This window comes from Zonotrichia albicollis, chromosome 3, assembly GCF_047830755.1.
Source record: "Zonotrichia albicollis isolate bZonAlb1 chromosome 3, bZonAlb1.hap1, whole genome shotgun sequence".
Lineage (NCBI taxonomy): Eukaryota > Metazoa > Chordata > Aves > Passeriformes > Passerellidae > Zonotrichia > Zonotrichia albicollis.
Genome location: NC_133821.1, coordinates 110,580,962 through 110,598,915, shown reverse-complemented (window position 1 = coordinate 110,598,915; position 17,954 = coordinate 110,580,962). Strand labels below are relative to the sequence as shown.

Sequence of the window (17,954 nt, the reverse complement as noted above, 5' to 3'; positions counted from 1 at the left end):
AGGATAATTGAATAGGACATGTATAATCTAAAAAGAAACCACTTTTTATTTGAATTGCCATTATTGATCCAAATATTAGCTCTCCAGTCTGAGTACATTTGGCTTCATAAGGAAAGCTATGGTATTTTACATGTGTACTGGATAATTCAGTAATGAACAAGTGCTAAACAGAGGTTGCTGGAGCTGAAATAGTATTGACAGAGTTTTTGCATATTGGTTTCAGAAACTGAGTGCAACAGCATTATTCTTGCCCCATAGATAAGACATAAAATATACAGGTAGATTCGACTAGCAGGATTAATCTTTGCAAATGAAGCTGTCTACAGTATGGATGTCTGAATTTGAGCTAGACCTTGTGAGATCTGTTTATTGTGAATAGAGAGAAAAGAAGTACACTAGAGTACAATTGACTTAATGATGAACCTAAAGTCACCACATTCAGAGCAGGTCAGATACATGAAAATCAGGAAGGACTAGGAACCAGGACAACTATGTTAGAGTTAGACACATGCTTTGAACATTTAAAGTAAAATGAGATTATTAATACAGGAAGGATCTTCACGCAGGAAGGACCAAGACTGACAGAGTCCAGCCACATCCCTCAATTTCAGTGAAGTTAATGTCCAGCAGAATTAGTTTAAAGGGGAAAAGAAGTTACTCAAAACAGCTCAGTCTGAATTCTGGGAGTCACTGATTCCCATACAGTTGGATTTTTAAGAGAATTCCAAATTAATTTAAACCTAAAGGAAAGTAGTACCAAACAGGAGAAGAAACATGGAGGTGAAAAAATATTTCTCCGCTTGAGAAAACACCTTGGCAAAATAAAATATATTCCATGTCATATTAATAAGCTTTCCATTGCTGCCTTCCTCCACAGGTGCACTAGAATGCCCTCTGAGTCACACAGTTGAATAAACTGAGATTATACTGATCCCCAAATCAGAAAACTGGGAAAATATAAAAAAAATCTGAAGGCATATTGGAATGTTTATGAAAGAAAATAGAAGTCAAATTTCCAGTGTGTCTATATAATGGAAAGCGTGACAGGACATAGGACCCACTTTTCTTATTTAGAACTATGAGCAAAGTCTGGCTAAACATGGAGAAATTGGGACTACAAGAAAAAGTTTGTATGTTCAGCAATCTCCCTGAGGATAGACACCATCAGGTTCTGGGATAAGCCTGTGAAAAAGATGGATGAAATTGATACAAATACTGAGTACATTCACTGAAAAAGAGCATCTCCATCTCAGCCACCAAGGAGGGGAATGACTGTCTTTGATCTTGGCAGTAGCAGTTCAGTCTGCAGTTAATATGTTCATGAAATACTGAGAACCAAAACACAGATAAGTACACATTGGCTCCTAGAAGGGACATAATGTCTTATGTCAGTAAATTAACATGGGAAATTATTGCTCCTCTCAAATGAGAAATATATATGTTAGGAGAAGATCTGATGTAAATTTCCTTAGGCAGAGAGCCTGCACCACTGTTCTACCTGCCAACCTAAAGGTTACACATTTAGCCCTATTAAATACTGTGCTTTTTGGTTCAAGCAATTTCTGTTATGTGACAGAAGTTAATATATGTGTGTGTGTGTGTGTGTGTGTGTGTGTGTGTGTGTGTGTGTGTTTGTACACAGGTTTTTTCAAGAGAAGGATTTTGCTAAAAAACTGTATAGGGAATTTATGCTGGCAAACCCTCAGGAGGAATGGGGGGGGAAAAGATTTATATAATGCTAACATTAGTTCCATTCCTGTGCTGGGGTTTGTGGGTGTACTTTAGTGAATAAAGACACTGATAAAGTGGTACATAAATTCCCTGGATTGAAGGCATAATGTGATATCCTGAGGAACAGAAACATGGTTGAGATTCAACTCCTCTGACACACTCATTAGTGTGATTCTGGCAAAAATTTCAGTATGAGAAACACTGACCTGAGAATAAAAACTTTAGTGGAAATTTGTCATTATCTTGCTGTATCTCCAAGTTAACCACATGCAAGGAGTGAGACTGTCCTTGAAAACACTTGGAAAACATCTGTGTTTTTAAGGAACAACACAGCTCTCTCCTTTTATTGGCAAGAGACCACAATTTTACTGCATAGCAGTCGAATATAGTTTTTCTTTTATGATCACCAAAAATAGTGTATAGCGTGCAGAACCTACCATGGGAAATGTGAATTGTTCATTCCTCTTTTTCGCTGAAGAGATTGGAAAGAATGGAAATCCATCCTAATTTAGAATCTGCTTTTGTCATCCTCAACATTTTGCACTCCATGTGCTGTAACTCCTGCTTTAAAGCCTGTCAAGTTTGTTTACAGAAGCACATCCCTGGAGCAAGCAAGATAACCAAAGTAACCTGGTCTAAAGACAAGGAAGAAAAAACTTCAAATACAGAATGATGCGATTCTGCAGAGTTAACCTGGATTTCTTAATAACTTAGTATTTTTTCTCAGGAGAAAGTTTCTCATCTATCAAATTTTCCCCTCCCTCCTATGACCCACACATAAAGGGTGTAGCTCCCTTACCCTTACATGCCTACCCTTTCCATCCTTCCCCACTCGGGCATTTGAATGCGGTTTTTCTGTAAAACACAAGCAATAAACTCAAAGGAGGGGGAAAAAACCCTGATAAATATAGCTACACAGGAATATTCCATTTTCCCAAACATTCTACTGATTATTTTCCCTCGAACACCCACTTTTTTGTTCTGTCTCTAGTTGCTCTCGTGGCCTTGTTGAAAGCTTTCTAATTTGGAGCCAGGGAAGAGGCCAGCTGACTGCAGGCAGGGCCTCACCTCAATCTGCCTCCTGCAGCCTCAGCCCTCTCTGAGAGAGATGGATTACTTAATTGCAATTTTATTGCGCCAGCGTTTGCCTTTGCAAGTGTAGCAACTTTTGGGAAAGCACTTCTCGAATGTAAGAGACAAGCACAATTTCAAAATAGAGCAGTTTGGACCATTCTACTTAATTCAGTTAAATGTAATGGCAAATGGTATTTTAAAAAAAAACACAACTTCATAAGATGGTATAAAAAAATCAATGAAAATGTATTTCCCTAGCTCCGGTTGCATCATTAGAGAAGCTGCACATTTTGGATTCCATATCTATGGGGCTTTACTCATTTAATCCAAATTCAATCTTATGCTATTCTTCCCTAAGGAAGAGAAGAAAACTGACTAGGGAAAACAAACAAAAAACCAAAAAAAGGAAAAAAAACCTGAAACAGCAAACCCCACAAAAGCTCAGAATATAATGTTTCATTTCGCATTTCTGAAAAATATTTGCTTACTGATAAGGCAATAAAGTCTAAAAATGAGAGATGTTAAATTTCAAAATATATGGTTTTCAATAGTTAAATTACCTCTTTTTCTAGTTATTTTTTTCAGGTAATGCAGAAAAGTATGTCTAATGTAAGATTTGATCCTGTAACACCTCTACTAATATGAAGAAAGGTAACTTAGATAAATCCCATATCCTCATAACAAAAAAAATTTAAAAGGATAAAAGAAGGAAAATACCACTTTTTATTTCACCACCCCCAACATGGCATTCCACACATGATATAAAATGAGCTTTCAGACAGAGAAACCTGCCCAGGTCAGTGAATGTGTGTGTTTGCATTTCCAGAGCAGCGCAGGGGAGCAGCAGCCCTCCAGGCAGAAGCCACAGGTGTGCCCTGCCAAGCCTTGCACCGACACTCAAAGTGCCCTAGCTCTATCTAGTGGATGGAAAGGAGATTCTGCTTGCCGTGCAAAAGCTCTTAGTGCTTTTGCTGGACATTTAAATGCAACACAAACACCTTCTCTTTCCACTTTTAGTGTAGCTGTGCTGTCTATAAATTGATGCATGCAACAGCAAAACTGGCTGTACTATTTTATAATACTTCTTGAACAAAAACTTGGAGGTGGGGTTATAGAGAGAAATAATATTTTATTAGGCAATCGATATAATTGGACTAAAGCAAAAGTCTCACAAGTTCTTCTCTGGAGTTAAACAAGAAATTTTATGTTATGGAACAAACTAGGTCTTCACCAAAAAAAGTACTATTTTCCTCTTTTTTCCCCTCGTTTTTCTTGCATTATGAGTTTATGGTTATGAACACTTTGTTTACAAAGATACTGCTTATCTCCTTTATACACAGTCTTGCATAAAAATCATAAAGTCTATAGCAATAGTCTTTATTGCTATAGTAATAAAACAATTACAATTGTAATTTCTTTATTAGTAATATCAATAAGTAATATCTTTTAAACTTCTCTTAAGGTAATTAATTATGATATTTTTGTCTTAATTTTTATATATTATACCTATTTAGAAAAATTAAAGACAATACAAGATGAAAATGTTTACACATCTATTAGCTAATAACAGTGTTCCCTCTTGAAACTTAGCTGTAAATCCAGCCCAGGCTTCCACCTACTCTTTCCTGCAAAACTTTGTGCAAGGAGGAAGACCTGCATGGGGGCTGACAGGTTGGGAATACAGCACAGCCCTTGCCATGGACTCAGTGGGTGCCCAAAGGCCTGGCATGAGGTGGGGGAGAAAAACTTTTAAGGGGGTCTCCTATAACCACCAGATAAAAATCATCTTTTTCATTAAATTTGAAGATGGGGTTGAAATGAATTGTGAGATCCACCCACAAAATCAAGAGGAGCTCAATGAGATCCCATGGGAGGTCCCCTCTATTTGTCACTGAGCAAGTATGCTCACTCATTTCTTAGCAAGGTATTTGCCAGACTGAAGGGTGTGAAAGCTCAATTACATTTTTGCACTGTCATCACACATTGCACAAATTTATGTGTATTTAGGGTCTCCCAAATGAACTGATGAGATGTCTGCCGTATGAGCTGTTTTTTAAGGCCTACAGGAAACTTATGCTTGTGCTGAATGTGGCTGCCAACTTGCTTACTGGAGTGAGAAATATGTCTTTCTCTTCCAAGGACTCTAGTTTAACTCTGAACAATGTTTGGCTTTTCCTTTTGATCAGTAAATCCCTCTATAGCTGAAACTTTCTTCACTGCGAGAGCATTGATCTGTTGAAACATATTAACTAACTTCCTTTAACTTTTGCACAGAAATTCTTTCAATCTAGATATATCTTTATATATTGCAATTTCAGCAAAGGAACCAGTGTTGTAAAAGTCTCAGAAGCATAACTGCAATAAAAATTACACAAATCTAAATAAATCGGAACAGTGTCAGGAAAGTAAAAGAGAAGTGAAAGGGAATGAAAGACCATTGGCTTAGTTAGATTAGAAAGATATATTTTGTAAGAAGAGACAATCCTAAATTAAACACACCTTAAGTCAATGTAGCATGTCCATATCCATATAACATATGGACATGTAACATATCCACCTTTCCTCCAGCCAACTAAAGTGAACTGGCAAAAATCTTTCCCCAGTGTAATTGTGTTTACGTTCAGATTTACAATAAAAAATATAGAAAACTGTACTGCTAAGTGTTTTGACTTTTTTAGTTGATGCACTTATTTTTTCAGATGAACTGACACAGCTTCATAAAAATAGACAAGTTTTATTTATTGAGAATATATGTCATTATTTTTAGCACAGAAGTATTTCTAACAAAGGTTCTCCTTCTCCTCCCCTGAAAACCTACAGCTAGTATCACCATAACACGAAAACATTCTAGCACGAACCTACCTAAGTAAATCAATACTTCTAAAAATGTTTTTCCTAGCATTTTTCAAAGTATAGACACTTTGAAAGGTCTTCTAGCAGAGATAATGATTCCTGTAAAGCAAACTTAACCTTAATGTCCTTAATTAGCTTTAGCAGACGTTTGTTTAGACCAAAGATCTTGAGAGTCCCATGGAAGTGCAGATTTTAATTGAGTTAATCTATTTTTAAACAGTAGATGTACATATCATAATTTTCATAACATGTAATTTTACCTACAACCAGTCTGAATAATTGCTGAAGATCAGAGAGCAAGCAACTGGCAGAGATGAGAAGAGACAGTCTTGTTTAGTGCTTAGCTGTACACTCAAGTCTTATCATTAATTACTGATTTTGCCTGAAGCTGAGGAAAATGCCAGAGAAAGTCTGGTGACAGCACAGCACAGTCTTGGGAGGAGGGGATGCTCAGAAAAGAATGTACTACAATTAAGATATTATTATGCTGGGGCTGGAACTTTTCTGGGGTTTTTTTGGTGCAAGATGGGATTCACTGAAATAATGCATGTTAATATTTTACATGCATTCGGATCTTGTTGATTTAGCTTGTTTCCTAAATCAAAAAGTATACACCCATTTACACAGCTGATATTACATATGCAATTAGCTAAATTAAAAGCTGGAATGAAAATAGGAATATTATCACCATTTTGCAATTCCATGATTTCACAGTCAAAACTCTACCACATGAGGAAGGATTGTACAACTGGACACCTTAATGTACTTGGATGAAAATTTTCAAAATTCCTAAAACTTTTTGACCCTTGGTGAGGTTTTGCAGAAAAACTGACATGTCTAAATAATATATAACAGTAACTTATTCTACATAGACTGCCACTTAATTGAATTGGAACTGCACCATGAGAACCCTTTAAAATGAGAAATGAACCCCTCAGATTATTTCTTCTTGATTAGGAAAATAAATAAGTGTAAAAGTCTCTACAAATCCCTAGTCCTTTTGTTGACAGCATGAAGTCGCTGTGCACATTGCACAGAGAGTGATTAGGCATTTATCTGATATACTGAAACACTGCTAACTGTTTGCAATGTATCAGCCTCCCAAACAGAGGTTCAAGCTATGGTGTGTAAAATATTAACAGGCAGATATAGGCTCATTTTATTAGCACATTTTGAAAATACTCGCTAGAAAACTCCCAGGGAGGTGAAATGCTTCTGGTCTTTGGATGAAACATTTTCAACATTTATTTCTTGGACCTTTATATGACTATTCATTATATTGCTGAAGGGATATCATTTCACCCCTACCTTTTAAAATTGTATAAATAGCTACATAGATTGTAACCCATATATTCCTGCCTGCAAGTACTATCTCTATTGCACTTTGCCTATTAGGATTCAGTCATTACTGGAGGCCATGGGCTTCACTCCCAAATTATTTGTTACTGCAACTTCTCTTCTCGCTTGCCTCCAGACACACAACTGCAAATACAGTAAAAAATAACTGCATTTCTTACAACACTCCCTTATATCTCTTACTCTCACTCTGCTTCCAGTTGTAATTCCTGATTTGTAGACTACTGCTGCAGGCAGTCCCACAACACAAGCAATGAGTCATGCAGAGCAGTACAGAGTGCCCAGGCAAACAGGGGAAATCAGTTACCCGCTCACGAGGGCTGCAGCCAGGGAGGCAATATGTAGAATTTAGACAGTGGCAATATTTCTAGGGCACAGCTGAAGATACAAGCCCTTCCTCTTTGTCCTAGTCAGAGCACAGCTGGGCAAGATGGAATTCATGTTTGGAGCCTGGGCCATCCCAAGAGGGCAGTAACAACAAATCAGCAAGAACAGCCTGCCAGAGGGAGACATGGCAAGTGGTCCCTGTCTAAAATATGCTAAATGAAGGGGATGATCACATGGTAGGGACTGAATCCCTTGCATTGAACAGGGAACGACTCAGCAGTGAGAAAGGGGAAAAAAGGAAAGGAACTCTTTTTAAGGCTCAGTATACTTGTGGAAGTTGATATATTGTATTGGCACACTTCTGAGTTGCAATATATATGGAAAAACTAGCAAACCTGATTCCACCCCCTCTCCAAGACAGATGGTTATGCTAGTGGAGGAACAGCTGTCAGTGTGCCTCAGGCACAGATGTGATCTTCAGGATATGTCTAAACTGCTAATTGCAAGAAATCTACTGGCTGCCAGGACCTAGGCCAAACCCTGTGTTGTCCTTTACTGGGGTGAATGCTGATCACAGACTGATTTGGGTGGGAACAGACCTTTAAAGGTCCTCTTGTCCAAGCCCCCTCAATGAACAGTGACATCTTCAACTAGGTCAGGTTGCTCAGAGCCCTGCCCAACATGACTTTGAATTTTTTCAGGGACAGGACACCTACAACTTCTCTTGCCAACCTGTTCCAATGTTGCACCACTTTCCTTGTAAAAAACTTCTTTCTTATGTTTAATCCAAATTGACCCATCTTCAGTTCTAAACCATTACCATCAAAATGATGCACACCAACTTCCTGTCATCCTGCTTCACCTCAGTTTGTGTGAAGGGATGGAAACCTGGGCATCTACTGCCAGTAAGGACCCAAAACATGTTACAATCTTCCCACTCTGGATGGAAATTCTCTTTTCCCATTCTGGATTGGATTCTGTGGTCTGGGACTACAGACTCTTGTTCTGTTAATTCTTGTAAACACAAACATATAAATGAGTCATGGCTTATGTTCATATTATCTCTTAATGGGAAAAATGTAATTGCTCTACTTAGCAAGCACCAAAATCACTTTCATCACACCTCTGACAACATCACTGTGTCAGTAACACTTTCTTAGACTTCAGATGGTATTTGTTCAGAGCTGATTTTGAAGACCCCAGGCTTCCCCTCAAGGGTGCAAGAACATAAAAGATGGGTGCATATGCCAAAGTCTGTTCCTGCTTAGAGCCATCACTTGCAGTAGACTACTCTGGTTGTACATCTTCAGGTTGTTATGTGGAAGAAAACAACTAAGTAGACCACACACGAGGATCAAATTAAGGGCTGAGCTGTTGAGTTAAAGTCTGTCATCACCATGGTGTAAGCACAGAGAAGCTGTACTCATGTTGGTGGATTTAAACTGATATAAAATGAGGGTAAGTGAAACAAGGGCAAGACTCCATCCACTAAGGAGTCTCCCCATTCCTTGGGGTAGTGTTATGCAAAATTAAGGCAGTCAAGAGAGGAGTTTGAAAGAAAAGGCTCTGAAGAAATATTGCCCTTGCAGTATCACAGTATGAGGTCTGATATGCAGAGCTGAGACTGTAACCTACTATGTCAGGAATCATGTTTAAAATGTCAGATGAGCTGGAATAAATCTTCTTAAAGCTAATAGTTCCTTTCATTGTTATTCTTTACCCATCAAAATGATGTACTGATTTTGAAAAAGCAGAGTGGGTGGGATTTTTCCACTTCTATCTTTAAAAATGTAAAATCTTACAAGGTAACAGACAAGAGTTCAATCAGGTTAAAAGATCTCAAGGACCAGAATGTTGCGATTATTTGGGGTGTTTACACTAATATAAGTAAGAATCTATGTATCTCACTGGAGGTGAGATTTGTTCTCTGTAATAATTTTTTTTCTTAATCACAGTGTCAGTTCAAACTGCTTTTAGAATTAAATACACATAGATTGTATATACACTATGACAGGTGAAAGAAATGTGGTTTTCTTAAAACAAAATATTTGTGTCAGTCAGAAATAAAAGATATCTCTGCATGCTCCAGAGAGGAATAGCTATGCAGTAACTCAGAAAAAATCCTGAACAAAGATAAAAAATGTCAGTTATTATGCACTTAGCTGGCAGAACAGCTCTTAACAGCAGAAATTACACACAAGAGTCATGAAAAGATGATATTTAAAAACCTTTTATTTTACATAATCTGTAACAGAATAATTAGTTATAATTGTAATAATTAATAGCACTGATTTTGATTGGTATTAGAGAATATATAAATATTAAAAAGTTCTATTCTTGTATGGGAGAAAAAAAAGCATGTTTTAGATGCAGCAATCCAGAGACAGAAACCTTTTATTTTTCTTCTTTACAAGACCAGGGTCCAGCAAAACAGAAGGAAATTAATGAGAATTGTTGCGGTGTGTTGTAATAGCCTGTTTTAAACTTCTGGGTCCCTTCCCAGGTGTGCCTATACCTCTTCCCCTTCCCCCTCGCCCCCTTGCTGAGTCCTGTCAATCAGGCTTAACATTCCAGGAAGGTCGTTGTGTGGTTGGTCAAGTTCAAAAGATGCCCCTATGCCCAGGGGTCATTGGCCTGTCTAGGTGTGCCTTGTCCCTTGAGACCCTGCCCCTCCTATCTGGCTGGTGGCTCACCTGTCCCTCCCCTTCCCCTGTCCCTGAGCTTAAAAGCCGAATTGAGCCATGTGGTCGGTATTTTGTTGGAGCTGTTACTACGATTCAGACCTCTGTGACCATGGAATAAAGCTCTGGATATAAACCCTCTGGCAGAATCCATCTGCTTTGTCTTCACCATCGCCTGAAGCCTTCTCTCCTAAGGTAAATGGAGTTCCTACCAAGCCTGGACTTGTTTCAGTGCCCAGCTGCAATCTCCAGCAAACTAAAAGTATCTCTGGGGTGATACACCACAGCTGCTGCCTTTGGCCTAGCAGCAAGGGTCAGACTGACCCAGGCACAATCTATCCGGTAATATTTGGGATTCTTATTCCAATAGAGAATAAAAATATTCTTTAAGTTCTTTCCTGTCTTAGTAGGTAGAAATTACATTTTACTCTTTTTTTAGGCTTAGCACTACGCTGCTTAATAATCCATTTCTTCATGTTTCCATCTCCACTTGTAACACTGTTGTAGGAAAAAATATTTTTATGCTTCTGTTCCACACAGTCTCACTGTAATAATTTGGTCTTACTAAATAAAAGGTATCAACAATACTTTAAGTTTTGCAAGTCAACAAGAAACACTGCAGGGTTAAACCTGAGACTAATTATTTTGCTATTACTCCAGCATTTTTAAAATAAAAGCCTCTTCCATGTTCATGACTCTTGGAAGTGTACTTGTAGCCACCAGAAAATTAAGCTGAATACAAGTGGAAATTCCATCAAATAAGTGAGTCTGCTCCCTCAGACACTGAAATCTGGTCAGTAAAACCAGCAAATTACCCAACTCTATTTCCATTAGATCTCTCACCTAAGAAACAAATTTCCTTGGATCTGTTGGGAAACGTTTTGTTGCTTCAGGAAGTGTGCAATATATTCTGAAATCTGCTGGATTGACATGGTGGCAGTTTGCACAGAACTGCTGGGATAGTCATCTAGATAGACAAAATTAAGGTTGAGACAATATTTGTCTACTTGGATATGTGCTGTTTGGAGTTTCCTGGTCAAATTTAAATTTAATTATCTACATATTTCTTGCCCTTTAAAAAAGATGTGATGTGACAGAAACAAGCTATATGGGTTTTTCTTCCATTTATTTTGCTCTCAGTTCATGGGCATTTATCCTGTCTATGGCTCTGTAAGAAAAATCTGTCTAACCCCACTTTTAAAACAAATAATGCTTATGATATGTGGGGAAATGCACTGTGCTGGATCCAGTGGCCCAAGAGAGCCTGAGCAGACACACCCAGTAGGCACACAGACACAGAAAACACATGTGCACCTCTTACAGACTGCTGGAATAGTCCTGAGAGGGGCCCAGGTGGAGTGTCCCTTCCTCTGAGCCCTTAATTTGTATTCCCACATGCCACAGGGCTCTCTGCTCCTCTGGGGTGGTGAAGATCGGCTTGTGATGAGCTGATGGATCCTGGATAGTCTTTGGAGGACACAGAGCAAGGTGTTATTTGGATTCCCCTCCATATACCATTACTTCTCTGTGTTTCTGTGTTTAAAGAAGAGCTTTTGAGACATAACATACAGATGCTGGTGCTCACACAAACAGATTTTGTTGTAGTCCTTAATCAGCAGGAAGCGCCACATGTGCCACAGTGAGAATGTGTGGAAAACCAGAAATATTAGAAGAAGTTGCCTTTGGGATCATCTTTGACAAAGCCAATATTTCAATATCTCGTTCACTGTAATTTCCCTAAGATCATGATTTTATGAAGCAACAGCTTTCCAGCTCACACAGTGCACCCAGAGAGGTACATTCTCTGCTGTCAGAGAACAATGATTGACACCTGCCTTTTTCCAAGATTTGTGGTTACAAATAACAGGTAAAATGCAAGGAAGACACTGTGTGATTAATCAACTGTTTTCAAGAAGACAAAACAGATTTTGTTCTGCAAGCTGTCATTTGTGAAGGTGCATAGTGCAGTACATAAATGGAGAGTGCATCTCACACAAGCAGTATGAGCTGCATGGCTGGTTCTGACAGGATCAGTGGAAATACTTGTCCACCTGCTATCAGGATAACAGGTAGTAGTAGTAGTAGCATCCATTTCTGTTCATCAAAGCAGCAAGGTGGGTAGTGCAGAATTTTCAACCACGTATTTTACTCTTAGCAAGTAACCCAGACCCACAAAAGTGACTCACTGATACTCTGTGGCATCTCAAGAATTAATGAAAATTATACCAGATGACATTGGCATCTCCCTTGTCATTCCACGCAGCTCCTTCTGAAATCAGCACTGAGCATTTGTTTTAAACTTGCCATGGCAAAGGCTACTCAGGGCCTCTGAGAAATTGCCTAGTACAGTTTCTAGGCTTTAGAAATATATTAATCCCTTTTATTCCTTCAAAAGAAAGCAATAAACAATGTGTAGGATACTAAAAGTGACTTTGGCTGAGCCCTGATCCAAATGGTAGGTTACATTTTGGTGTCTGGAGTCAGGCACAGAGGCAAGGGGATGACAGCAGCATTTAAACTGCAACACCCATGGGACAGAGCAAGGATCTTCAGGCTTCTCAGATTCAGCAGTACTGAGCAGATGGAAAGCTGCTATCTGCTGGATGCCATTGGAGTACCAGTTCTTTTTGGCTCTTTTGATGAGTTAGGAGAAATCACACATCAGTCCTGTAGCATGCAGTGACTGTTCCAGAGCTTAGAGTGCTTGGAACTAGGCCCTCTTTAAAATGTCAGATTAACTCATCACTTAAATGTACAGCAACTCCAGAGAAGTCAACAACTAACTGAGTAACCACTGGTGTCTATGTGGCTTCTTTAACTAATATTTGATGTCTCAGTGCAATGACATTATTTGACACTGTTGGTCATGCGTGCTTCAAGGTCAAAAACACGCTCTGAATGGGGAAGCTACATCAACATACTAACTGTGATACATTAGTAGTTTACAAAGCAGCTTTGTTAGCTATCTCCAAAAAACTTTCACTTGGGAACTGTCTCTAGAGTCATCCTTCACAACCACTTCTTTGTTGATGGGTCATGTGCCACGTATATATTGGATGAAGGATGAAGCCTTTTGCCTGAAGCAGCCATATGATCTCTGTTTTCTTTTGCTTTTCCACAATAAGCTTCAGCTTTTTTTCTCATTCTTCTGGCTTTATTGATGCCTATATATCTACATGAATGTTCCCTTTTCTCTTTCAACCCTCAGTACAACAAAATTAGAGTGTAAATAATTCTGTATGCATATATCCTTGAGAGCACTGACCCAAGTTTTCAGGGAAAATATTAGTCACAAAAAAAGGTGACTGATCTGAAGCTATTAATCAAAACAAAATTAAAGTGAGTTTTAAAGTGATGTTTTGCAGAGAATCCTGTGAATGTTGTTTTCCCAGTGTCTAGTGAAGTTTCCCCAAAGGAGAACTGAAATTTACTTTCAACTATTTATTTAACAAATGCACATGCTGTTAAGGCAACCAACGGAACCCTGGGATTAGCTCATCCTCACTGTTGAGCAAGGTCAGCAGGTCAGCAGTGGTAGAGCAATGTGCAGAATAGGCCTGTGCTAAAGAGGCCACCTCACTCCCCTCTGATGTTTAAAATTCTTTTCCTACTATGTCCCTGTGTGTTGCAAAGCTGCCACATTTAAGCAGAATTGTGAGCATCCCAAAGGAAGCACAAATTTGATGCAGTAGTTGGTGGCCACATTCCATGTGCATCCTCAAACTCAAACTGATTTACCATTTTCCTTAACTCTACCTGTCAGTGACAGATACCCCCAGATCACTACAGCAGTAATAATAACAGCCCAAATAAAGCAAGGTGCTTGCTGGGCCTTGCTGTAACTTAGTGATTTATTGTATATTACATGGGAGCTTAAAGGTGAACCTTATAGTGAATCTCCATGATTTAGCACATATTCCAGAGACGCTTAGCATGTAATTCTGTTGTAAATTTATATTGATTTGCTGTACAATATACAGAACCTTATGGTGTAGCTTCATTGGGAGGTTCTTCTTGCTCACTTGCAGTATCATGCACTGTGACTGTAGCTCCAGTGTGAAATGCTCTGATTTACAGGGGGCACTAACAATTTCACTGTGCAACTCTGCTGTGACGCTCTAATGATGTCCTCACTGACTCCTGCTGGAGGGTAGGCTGAACTTCAAAAACCCACTGATGCTACCATGTGCTAAAGTATCTGCAGCCAATTAAATATTTAAATATAAAAAAAGTTTTCAGAACACAGACCGGATTAAAGCACATTTGCTTCTAATCCAGACTCTAATAAGGTGCCACAAAACATTACTTGCTCACCTTTTCCACAAAAGTCCTAATATCACCAACACTATGCATCAATTACTCCCATTTCCAAAAACTCCAAACTTTTTAGTTTGTACAGTGTTTTCACCTAGGTTTGTCTTAGGCCAGGGTCACAAATTTCCAAGCAACAGTTTGTAGCAGGTTGACTGCAGTCAGCAACTAAGCACCCCCACAGCTGCTCACTCACCCAGCCTCCCATCAGGATGGTGGAGAGAAATGGAAGAGCAAACACAAGAAGAACTTGTGAGTAAAGACAATTTAACATGTGAAGGAACAAGGAGGAAAAAACCCAAGTGACATAAAGACAATCCCTCACCACCTCCCACAAGCAGATCAGTGTGCAGCCAGTCTCCAAGCCACGGCTGCTTTGATAAAACTTCTCCTGAATTTATTGCTGAGCACGTTATATTGTATATAAATGATATCACCCTTGTCAGTTTGGGTCAGCTGTTGCAGTCTATCCCCTCCCAGTTTTTTCTTGTTGACCCCAGCCTATTTGCTGGTGATGCAGAGTGAGAAACAGAGAAAACTTTGCTGCTGTGTAAGCCCTGCTCAGCAGTAGCTAAAACACTGGTGTGTTACCAACACTGTTTTACTCACAAATCCAGAACACAGCACCTTTGTTCTGGGCTTCTTTGAAGGGAATCTACTCCATCCCAACCAGACCCAGTCCACTGCTGTACAATATCTAAGAAATCAGATTTCAGTAGCATTGTCCTCAGCTCCAGTTTTGAGAATTAAACAATACAGTATATAAAATAATGTAATTTATTTTTTTTGCCCTGTGGCAATTTCTGTCTGTTTCAATAAACAGTCAGAGGTGCATGGGAGCTAAACTCCTAACTGAGGTGTGCCAATAAAGTGCCTAAAATTCTCTGGGGTGTGTTTGAGCACAATAGCTTTGAATTCAATTTAGTATTCTACATAAAATTCATATAGAGTGTGCACGGAAGAGACACAAAACAGTGTCAGTAGTAGCTGCAATTCTGTAAACGGTGGCAGGAAAACAAGAAACCCAAAATGAAACAACAACATCAACAACAAAAAGGGTAAAAAACCAAGGACATAACATTACCAGGATGGAACATCATAGTCAGTGTGAGATGGTAGAAGGCTCTATTTGTGGACATTGTTATGATGAGAGCTTAGTGTCAGCAAAGAAATCAAAAGGCACTCCAAAATTATAGATTAAATTGAACAAACGTGATTGTATACCTTCAATCAAAAAAAAAAAAATGCTCTGTATTTGCAAACTCATCCAAGTGATTTCTCACTTTCAACCAGTCATCCTTCATCCGAGAGCTGGTCTTTTTTTCTCAGGTGATGAATTAGAGCTTGCACAAAGCACTTGCACTTGCTCAGTCCTCCTCACATCTTTCTCCCATTGCTCAACACTAACACTTTTAGTGGAGTTGCTTGCAAATAGTTCCTCTCCTCTTCCTTTACTGCCATACCCTGGGACTGCATTGGTGTGTTTTCCACAGACAGTGTATTCAAATGTGTTAAAACAGCAGAGTTTCAGAGCAGATAAATTAATGCTCTGCAACAACATTGCAGTATCAATTTTTATTTCGAGAATAAATTTGAAAAATTTGAACATAATTGAGCTCTTTAGCTAAAAAGAACCAAACAAACTAAACCAAAAAGTCATAAAGGTGTTGCAAAAAAAGTGTTGGAGGAAAAGGATTGCTCAGACTTAAGTATTGCAACTTTGTGAAGAAATTCAATATTGAAAAATGTGAGTTGTAGAAGACTTGCAGAGCAAAGCCATATGGATATATGTAGTCAGAACCACTTAAAAATGGCTATCCCACCTGCTGAAAGACATCTAGAATGTGCATCTAAATTTCAATAATTCAAACTCTGGGTAAAGTTATGTTTCTGCTCAGAAATAGAAAGGTGGTTGGAATAGGAATTTCTAGGGTATGTTTATTCACTATGCATTTATGATTTTCTTCCTGCAGATGGGGAAAAAACTGACACAACAGTACAGGTAAAATGGAAGTCCCCATAAGCAAGCAGACCTCCCAAAGTATTTAAGGAAGATGGAAACATGAAATAAATTCCACTAATGGCCTACATTACATTACAAAAATGGAATATTGCCATGAAATTGTTTTTATTTTTGTTGCAATGCCATTAAAGATGATACACCTAAAGATCTCACACACACTCACACATAAATATAGATACATACCTTTTACTAGACTAAGATTTAAATGCTGTTATCAAGAATGAAAACAATATTTCGATCCATGGTCCTTTACTGAACAAGCCATGCAAATTCAATAGATAATTAAGCTTAGCTAAACCAATGAAAAAGATATGCCTTACCTTTCAGCTGCCACACTATCTCTTTTTAAGAAATATTGTAAGTACATATAGAAAACATATGGGTGCATTTTAATGTGCGTTTTTCAGCACAGAATGACAGCTTGAGATCCCAGAGGAACACTGCACAGTGCACTGCTGCCCTCTGGCTGGAGCCTGAAAGAATAAAATTTGAATATATACTTGGATACTCGACATCATCACCTTGACTTGCTGGAGACATGTTAGCTAACAAATTCAATTCTCTTTTCATATTTCATGAAACCTGAAGCCTGGTTAGGAGAGTGGCATTTCCATATAGAAAATGAGCTACTGTATGAAGAGGTTTGTAGCTTTTGTATTATTTTTTGGATCCTTCATCACAAAGGAGATCAAGTCATGATGTGCACCAGGGGTATGAGGTACCTCCATTTCTCATTGCATACATTCAACATAAAATTTTCCTGAGCAATGATATTATAGTGTTCCACTACATTTTCACTGTGTCCCCAGTGTTCCATTACATTATATGTCTAAGTGTAGCTGTACACCAATTTTTCTGACTGTTTTGCTATTCTGTATCTTCTGGTATGTTTTCTTCCATACACTCGCCATGGATAGATTTCTCTCATTAAAAATAATGTGAAAAAGTGAATGATAAAAAACAAAAATAATTATAAAAATATTATTACTTTAAAAATACTATTATTTTAAAAGCATCATTATTAAAAATAATTTTTATTCTCCTAAAATATGTAGTTTAGCAGTCTGTTCAATGATCTCACAGCAACATGGAACCCAGCAAACATGAAAATGAGCCATCCTATTACAGCTGTAAACACTGTGAACGTACCATGCATCAGGATATATCTTAGTACATCATAAATTACACTGTGGAGTCCCTTATCAAAACACTGCCACTTTCCATGGACATCTACCTGGCTCCAGTTTCATTCTCTTTAACACTCTGATGTATTCCAGACTGTCTAATCTAAATTTTCCTTTATGAAAACCTGCTGCTATGTTTTAACTGTAACATACAGGAAGAAAAGATGGTATTCTGCTCCTTAGCTACATCCTCTACATGCCTGAACACCCTTAGTAAAACCTATACTCTGTCTCCACTTTCTGAGCTACACAATTCAGTTATTCCTGGTAAATAGGTCCTACCTAGATGTGTTCACTTACTTTGGTCCCTGGATTTTCTCCAATAAATCTGCATGTGTTTGAAGTGTGTCACCTTATTATCAAATCCTGAGAGGAATTTAATTGAGCAAAATGATCAGGTTTTAGTTCTCGCAA

The 17,954-nt window shown here is 38.4% G+C and overlaps 1 long non-coding RNA gene across 1 annotated transcript in view; it reads right to left on the bottom strand.

The window, feature by feature from the left end:
- The window catches only part of LOC141728715 (uncharacterized), a 62,322-nt gene extending 45,533 nt beyond the window's left edge, over positions 1–16,789 (bottom strand). Inside the window, exon 1 of the long non-coding RNA XR_012579864.1 lies at positions 16,677–16,789. This is a non-coding gene — a long non-coding RNA (uncharacterized LOC141728715). The remainder of the gene's footprint in view (positions 1–16,676) is intronic.
- Positions 16,790–17,954: the final 1,165 nt, after the last annotated feature.